The following is a 9,170-nucleotide window of genomic DNA, read 5'->3' on the forward strand; positions in this document are numbered from 1 at the left end:
ACCTCCTGGTAATCCATGGCAGATTCCTGATTTGGGAAGGGCTTCAGAGTCCTGGGGTTCTCCCCTTCACTCTGCACTCAGCTGCTACTGCTGCTGCCTGACTACTCTTGAAAGGGCAGCTCGTAAGAAATGGAGCCCACAGGCTGCCCCGTTCGAGGTTTCAGGCGAGGAAGCAGAATCCTCTGCTCTCATCCTGAGCTGTGTGGACAGTTCGGCCTCCAAGCAGCGCAGAAAAGGAGGCTGCATCTCCAGGTCATTCTCTAGGTCAGACTCCAGCTGGGCTTGGAGTGTGCAGAAGTGACCATGGCACTGGTTGAATACACCGTATGTTACTGTCTCCCTTTACTCTTAAATGCTGTTTCCAGATGCAGGGTGAGGCTGTGTTTGGAGTGTAGACACGTAGTTCATCTTGCTTCCTGCCATTGCCCCCATAGTCTAAATCCTCTGGCTGGATTGTGAGGTGGGAGTATCACATGGGCTTGGGCTGTGAAGTCTGCTGGAGACCTGGGACTGGGTGGTGCTTGTTTTTCCCTCCTATGTTTCCTCATTGAAAAATTAAACTGCAATTGTGAAAATGACAGATGTCCCCTCAAAAAGGGTCTATCCTCACATTTGAAAACAAAAAGAGTCATTTGATTGGTACCCATGTAAAAAAAATTCACAATTTTTGTCTATTTAAGCCAGAATTGATTTCTAATCCAAGCCAACAACCAGTTTGGATAGTCAGGTCATTTTCACCTGGTCTTCATTGTACTGGCAGGGGTGTCACCTCAACAGCTTGGCAAGACCTGTAGACCTGCAGAAATCTAAGCCAGACTAGCAGGAGGCAGCCAGGAAGCCAGCTCAGGCAGCCCTCACCAGAATTCTTGCAAATGTGCATTGAGCACAGAATAACTTTAAGGGGCCACAGAGAAGAATGAAAATTATGCAGTTCGCAGGAAAATGGAGGTGATGGTGCTCAGGAAGCAGTAGACACAGAATGACAAATGTCGTGGGCTTTCTCTCACATGGGACATTGATTGTACAAAAGGATGTGAAGGAGAAAGGGGACTCTGGGAAGATGAAGGCAGGGAAACAATGGTAGAATAAGAGTCCTAGAGGCCCTCGCTTCATAATAGAAGTCTTGGAGGCCCAGAGGTGTGACCTTGGAAACTGGAGCATCAGTCCAGAGAAAGGATAAGAAGGGCATCCTGTGGACTGGGTGCAGAACAGTAGTATTTATATCCCCCAGTTCTTCAGAGAGATAGAAACTTCCATAATGTCTAGTATTGTCCCCTTCCCATCCTACTAGTTCAGAAAAAGTCTTATCAGTTAAGATCCTGGCACTTGACTTTCCTTTTCTGGCTTTTCATGTCTGTAACATGTAGCAGACTGCCCCCACCCCCACCCCTGTGACCCTAGTAAACCCCACAGCACCTAGCCAAGCAGGCACCGGCTGTCAGGAAAGGAGGCAACATAGGGTCCTAGTACCCCTCCATATCTGTGACTCTCTGAGGAACCTCCCTCTGGAAATGCACCAGGACGGTTCATTTCTTATACAAGGAATTGGTGTGAGGTCACAAGAGAGTATAGAGCAGTTAACGTTCATAAGATATACATATCTGAAGGTGGCATGGAGAATTGCATTGTTTTGTATGATTAATAAATATACACTGTCTTAGTCAGGGTTTCTATTCCTACACAAGCATCATGACCAAGAAGCAAGTTGGGGAGGAAAGGGTTTATTTAGCTTACACTTCCACACTGCTGTTCATTACCAAAGAAAGTCAGGACTGGAACTCAGACAGGTCAGGAAGCAGGAGCTGATGCAGAGGCCATGGAGGGATGTTTCTTACTGACTTGCTTCCCCTGGCTTGCTCAGCCTGCTCTCTTATAGAACCCAGGACTACCAGCCCAGAGATGGCACCACCCACAAGGGGCCCTCCCCCCTTGATCACTAATTGAGAAAATGCCTTACAGCTGGATCTCATGGAGGCATTTCCTCAAGGGAGGCTCCTTTCTCTGTGATAACTCCAGCCTGTGTCAAGTTGACACACAAAACCAGCCAGTGCACACACTAATAAAAAAATAATCAGAAAACAGATTGATATTCAGAGCATGGTTTTCTACCCCGAGAGAGAACTGTTTTTCACACTGGCATGCATGGTTGGGTTTGCTTGTACTGTGTGTTGGGTGTGGAGAGTTCCCCAATTCTTGCCTTCTGGTGCGGTCCAGGCCCCTTATTTTTCTTCTTTCTCTTTATTTCTCTCATTAAGATTTAACCCTCTCCCTCAGCATTATAATTAATGTCATTCTGAAGAAAATAAAAAAGAAGCCACTTCAGAGGAAGAATTGGGGTGATTCTTCAAAACTCAAAATATGGTTACACTCAGGCCACCAGGAGAATTTGCATTCTCTAACTAATCCCACAAGCAAGGTTGTGGGGAGGTGCAGAGGCTAGACTCCGAGTCTGAGCCAACACACCGGCATCAGCCACCCGTGGGGGCCATGGAAAAGAACAGTTTATAAGCTGTGACAAAGTGCATGGGGGAAATACATATTTTATTTCGACTTAACTACTTCCATACAAATACAGGACATAAAATAGGGTCTGTGACTTTTGTTCTATTTTGTTTTAGTAACTTTGTTTTAATGAACTTTTGTTCATTTACTTTCGTTATTTGTACCTTTTTAGTCCCCAGTCAACTTTGTTTCCAGTGACCATATTCCCTGCCCATGTAAAAGGATGACATCAAGAGGAAAAGAGAGCAGTTAATGGGCAGAGGGCCATGAGAAGGAAAATGTCAGAAGGCTAGGGAGAAAATTATGCCTTAATTTGCCTAAGTAGAGCAAAGACACCATTTGGCTGTGGAGCCCTCTCGTGGTGATTAAGGGAATGAATTCGCTGGGGTGGGGGGAGGAACTGAGTCCTTTATGCACCAGAAAAGGTGGGTGGATGGACAGGTGGGACACACCACTGCTAGAAGGCTCTCGAACCTCAGGCTAAGAATGTCTTTCTTCCCCTTAGTCTGGATTATGCTGGTGGGTCACTGCTTCTAAGCTGAACTGCATTTCTCCTCAGGCAAGCCATACTGCCTAAGTTAAAGCACACCACACCCATGATACCTTATAAGAAAATGTACTAGTGAGGCCATGGACTCCCATATGTTGCTGTCACGGATGAGGTAGACTTTGTGCAAGACACGTGGACCATATCTATTCAAGTCTTCTGATCTTTGGGGGATGGGCCTTGAACTATTTAAATACACATGAGATACCTTGGGGCTGGGACCCACCAAGTATGATAACATTTTTATTTGTGTTTGATATATCTCATACACATGACATCCGGGTAATTTAGTGTCCATGTTCATTCAGTTCATTCCATCACATCGCATGAGGGCAGGTTGACTTTTCTGTCAGTGAAAAACTGTTGCCGATTTGAGAGCATTTCAGACTCTTTTTTAGAAAGACTAGTGACTCAGCCTGTAACTGTAATAATTATTAGTCCTACTATACTAATATTATTTTTCTTGATGCATTGGCCCCTGCAAGGATGGTATCTGATGTTTACTGGTAGGTACAAAGGGACAGGCAGGAGCTCCAAACACAACAGCAATCACAGATATGGCTGACTCAAATGTGGCCTCCCTCTGTCAGGACCAGCAGCACTTCTGTGGTTTTGGTAGAGGGGCTCAGTGGAGGTCTGGCTCCCCAACCCATGAACCATGAGCGAGCATGGGAAAGGTCTGCAGCCATGGCCATATTGTGTTTTCAGGCAAGCTGTTGGCTTCTGCTATACCCAATGGTAATTCTACCAAAGTGTTCCTTTCCATGGATGATAAGCCTTTCTGAGTAATTCTCCCCTTGGTGTTAGGACAATGCCACATGGTGAAATGGGGTTGAGAGGGCGCACAGGGAGTATGTTGGGGTCCCTGAACACTGTGGCACAAGCTGTTGGTGGTTTACCCCGTGCTAGAGATCCTGCATTACCAAGGATGAAAACTAGGTAGCAACACTTGTCTTTTGGACAAGTGTTGCGACCTCTCCCCTGAAGCTCTTGTGGGCATCAGCCATGTTGTAGATTTGCATCTCAGCTTGGGGTTATTATGTACAAGTTTAATTTCAGTGCCAAATCTGACGCCTAATTATTTTTTATTTATTTTCTATATTCTTTGTTTACATTCTAAAAGCCTTCCCCTTTCCCAGTCCACGCCCCCCAATATGTCCCATAAGTCCTCTTCTCTCCATACATTATTCTGTCTTTCCCCCTCCCTTTTCTCTGTCCTGGTACTCCCCTACAATGCTGGATCAAGCCTTTCCAGGATTAGGGCCCTCTTCTTCCTTCTTCATGGGAATCATTTGATTCCCAGCAGAAGTGCAGCTGCTAGGTTCCAAACCCAACCTTTCCACGTTGCACAGGTTTGCTTCTTTTGTCCTGCAGGGGTCACCCTCGTGCTTTTCCTCTTGAGTAGAATCTGTTTAAAACCAAAAAGGTAAGCTTATGTAATACTGGAAGGTGCTATGCACATTACTGGAGGTAGTGGAAAAATCACTAGTCTTACTGAATTGTGAAAATCATGACCTACAAGATTCCTACTGGAGTCTCAGCTACACATGGTGTCAGCCCTGTCTCTCAGATACTCTTAGCTGCTTCCCTGGTTCACTGCCAAGTGTATCAAGTGGATTTTGGTGGCACCTTCATGTCCTCTGACAAATTGGAATCTGCCCTGAGCTCTGACAGATGTGGCCCTGGGAGAAGTATATCCATGCTTAGGCTGTAAGCAGCCTCCCATGGTTACAGAGGAGGAAACACCTCCAATCTTAACTGTGGTAGCCATCTTGGTTCTTATGCTCCCCAGAGAGAAGCATTCTTAGGATACAGGTAGAGAGAGCAAGTAGTCAAGAGTTATTTTGAGCAATCAAAGCAGAAAGTACACCTTCCAGAATGGAGCTGTGTCGTGGCAAACAGCTACTTTTAGGATCTGGACTATCTATCACTTCTGAGGTAGTCTGGCGTGGTATCCCTCCTGGAACAGAAAGAGGCTTTCCTGAGATCTATCTTTACGTGCCATTCACTCTGTTACAATTAGGCTCACTGGATAAAATTTGTTGGATAAAGGTGTAGCAGCCGGTAAAGCTGAGATATTTGCTAGAGCTTTCTAGGAGGTAGCTGGAGTAAACTGTGACCGGCTTCTAAGAATCCTATCCTTTCTCTTTACTGGTTAGCTTGGCTGGCTCATACCCAGCTGTGAGCCCTCTTACTTGCCTTCCCCAGTGTCTCTAGCCTTGTTCCTTAACCCTAACATTCCCTTTAATGGTATCTGCGCAGCCTTCAGCGGTTCCCGTGGTTCTCTGTACCGGAAGTTCCTGACCCGCTTCCTGCAGTGGTCTACTCTCGATCCACCAGTCTGCTCAAGATCCGTTTCTATTTTTTTCAGAAACCAGAAAAGTTTACTCCCAGGCATGAGCAACTGCCTATGTACCTCTGCAGGCCTCCTGGCAGCACCCTGCACCCCTCAGGAATAAGCACCCCTTTTTCGCATTTTACTGATATCTACTTTGGAGGCACAGGTTCTGAAACTGGCAAGATGAACTGACACAAGGCAGGGTTACCCAGTTCCTCTTTCTTCCTGGCACTCAGTTCTAGGAAAATTTCTCTTAGAGGTCCTTCTTCCTTCTTTGCCTGGTTGAGTGAGGAAAAGATATGTTCTTTCATGAATTAAACCGCGGTGAAGGAAAACCCTGGATTTCCTCAGATGACTAACGATTGGCCATTGGCCTGCAGAGCCGGTGGTCATTGTTGGGTGCAGTCCATTCTTAGGGAATGGCATCAACCTCAGAGCTTCAACATCAGCTCTGCTGAAAATCTGGGACGAGAGCAAACACCAATGATGTCATCTTTTGTTTCCGACCTTCATATGGGGACTGTCAGAAAGTTGGAGGTAGCCATGGTATAAGAGTTAGGTGCCTATGTCTACTGCTCCCCCAACCCCCGGTACTACCTCAGGAGATACAGGACTGGGAATGGCCCCCTTCCCTGCAGTTTATTTTATTCTGCCTTAACACACCCAGGAAGAGATTTTGGTACAATGTGCATTTTTCTATAAAGCCACTGCATGTGGTTTTCTCCTCAAACAAGAGATCTCTAAAAAGTCACACTAAGTTGGGTTGCTATACGTGCAGTTGATTTAAATTATGAACTAGCACAGAAGCAACTTTTATAAAATATTTATGGCTATGCATGTCTGCTTGTCTGTACACACACCACCCATGTGCAGGTGCCTGTAGAGGCCAGGAGAGGGCCCAGATACCCCAAAAGTAGAGATACAAGGGTTGCAGATGGTTGTGAGCCATCCAGTGTGGCTGCTAGGAACCAAACCTGGGTCCTCCATGAAAACATCAAGTACTCTTAATCACTTCGGCTCCAGAAGCAACTTTTAATGCATCTACTTGCTGACAGAAGAGTTAAAGTTGAAGCCCTGATGGCCTGCCTCCTCTACTTCTCTTCTGATGTCTTCTGCATCTCCAGATCTTAGATATGAATGGTGACACGAAGTCCCTTCATGTATTCAGAAACACTAGCCTTGGGTAGACATGGTTATCCCTGCTTTAAATGCAGCTGAGTGACCAGCAGGTCTCTTCCATGGGTTGGGGAAGGCCCACCAAGAGAAAGCAAATAAGCAAGAGATGCAGGACCACCACTGCACACACTGGTGATTCACATGGTTCTTCAAGACACAGCAGCTTCTCCAAGAGTGAGCCAGGCTGCTCTCAAAATACAAACCAATCCCAGCTACCAGTTGAGAGGGGTATTTAATAGTACATAGTTCTTTGTTTTCTTCTGTCTGGCAGTGATGGCAGAAAATCTTGACACAAGGCAGTTATGCTTCCCATTCAAACAAACTGATAAGATTACTGTCAGTGTCTTGTGGTTTGGATGCATACCTTTAAAGGAACAGCCTACTCCTGGGCTCATGTGTTGGGGCTTGGGTCCCTTCTTGTCAGTGAGAGATGATGGCGGAGCCTTTAGGAGATGGGAACTGGAAGACAGACAGCAGGTCACTCACTGAAGGACCCATTTAGGAAGGGATTAGTGTAGTCCTCAAGAGACCCCTGGGGTTTTGTGAGAATTATGAGTAGCACTTGCCTGTTACTCACATGGTCTTGTTTGCATAATTTGGTCTTTCCACCATTGTTAAAACCATCTACATGCTGATATCATGCCCTGAAATCTGCTAGATAGGAAAACAATTCCATTTTCTTTACAATGTTGCCTAGTCCCAAGTATTTTGGCACAGTAACGAAAAGTGGCTATTGTGCAAGCCTAGCAGACTTGTTACTGTGTAATTTTTCTCTAACAGTAAAATTGTGACTTTTCTGGGTCCATTTGTTGTGTTTGCTCTGGTTGTTGGGAAGAAGAGGAGGAGGTATGGAAGTAGTTTTCTGGGACACATGAAAAAATTCCCTGTTAACTGGAACTGTGTGCTATAAATATCAGAGCATGATAAGTCTACTTTTTCCTGTTTCCCCTTCACACCTTTCCCCCTTTCCAGTTCTCTCTCTCTGTGTCTCTCTGTCTCTGTGTGTCTGCCTCTCAGTGTCTCTGTCTCTCTCCCCTCTTCTCTCTTTCTTCTCTTTTCCCTCTCTCTCCCCTTCTCTGTCTCCCTGTCTGTGTCTCTCTGTCTTCCCTCCCTTTCCCTTTCTTGCTATTTTTGTTTATTTAATTTTTTTATTCATATATTTTTTATTTACATTTCAAATGATTTCCCCTTTTCTGGGTCCCCACTCCCTGCAAGTCCCATAAGCCCTCTTCCCTCCCCCTGTTCCTCCATCTACCCCTTCCCGCTTCCATGTTCTGGAATTCCCCTATACTCTTGCACTGAGTCTTTCCAGAACCAGGGTCCACTCCTCCATTCTTTTTGGACATCATTTAATATGTGGATTATGTCTTGGGTATTCAAAGTTTCTAGGCTAATATCCACTTATCAGTGAATGCATACCATCATTGGTCTTTTGAGACTAGGTTACCTCACTTAGTATGATGTTCTCCAGCTCCATCCATTTGTCTAAGAATTTCATGAATTCATTGTTTTTATGGCTGAATAGTACTCCATTGTATAAATATACCACATTTTTGTATCCATTCCTTCGTTGAAGGACACCTGGGTTCTTTCCAGCTTCTGGCTACTACAAATAGGGCTGCTATGAATATAGTGGAGCATGTGTCCTTATTGCATGCTGAAGAATCCTCTGGGTATATGCCCAGGAGTGGTATAACAGGGTCCTCAGGAACTGTCATGCCCAGTTTTCTGAGGAACCACCAGACTGATTTCCAAAGTGGTTGCACCATCCTGCAATCCCACCAGCAGTGGAGGAGTGTTCCTCTTTCTCCACATCCTCACCAACACCTGCTGTCTCCTGAGTCTTTGACCTTAGCTATTCTGACTGGTGTGAGGTGAAATCTCAGGGTTGTTTTGATTTGTATTTCCCTAATGATTAATGATGTTGAACATTTCTTAAGGTGTTTCTCAGCCCTCCGAAGTTCTTCATGTGAAAATTCTTTGTTTAGCTTGGTACCCCACTTTTTAATGGGGTTATTTGGTTCTCTGGGGTCTACCTTCTTGAATTCTTTGTATATATTAGATATTAGCCCTCTGTCGGATTTAGGGTTGGTGAAGATCCTTTCCCAATCTGTTGGCTGATGTTTTGTCCCTTTGACAGTGTCCTTTGCCTTACAGAAACTTTGTAGTTTTATGAGGTCCCATTTGTCAATTCTTGATCTTAGAGCATACGCTATTGGTGTTCTATTCAGGAACTTTTCCCCTGTGCCCATGTCCTCAAGGGTCTTCCCCAGTTTCTTTTCTGTTAGTTTCAGTGTGTCAGGTTTTATGTGGAGGTCCTTGATCCATTTGGGGTTGATTTCTCACTCTTTTTAACTTTCCATCCTCTTTCCCCTTCTTCTTCCAGCACCCTCTTTCCTGACCACACTTTTATTTACTTGCTTATGTATTTTTTAAATTTTTTATCGTTTGAGAATGTATTAATAAATATAATGTACTTTTATCAAATAAACCCATTCTCTTCCAATTTTCTCTCTATATCTTTACCAGTTATCCTTCTGATTTCATGTATTTTTAAAACAAACTCATACACCGACACATACAAACACACACATACACATACTGACA

Source organism: Apodemus sylvaticus, chromosome 9 (assembly GCF_947179515.1).
Source record: "Apodemus sylvaticus chromosome 9, mApoSyl1.1, whole genome shotgun sequence".
Classification (NCBI taxonomy): Eukaryota; Metazoa; Chordata; class Mammalia; order Rodentia; family Muridae; genus Apodemus; species Apodemus sylvaticus.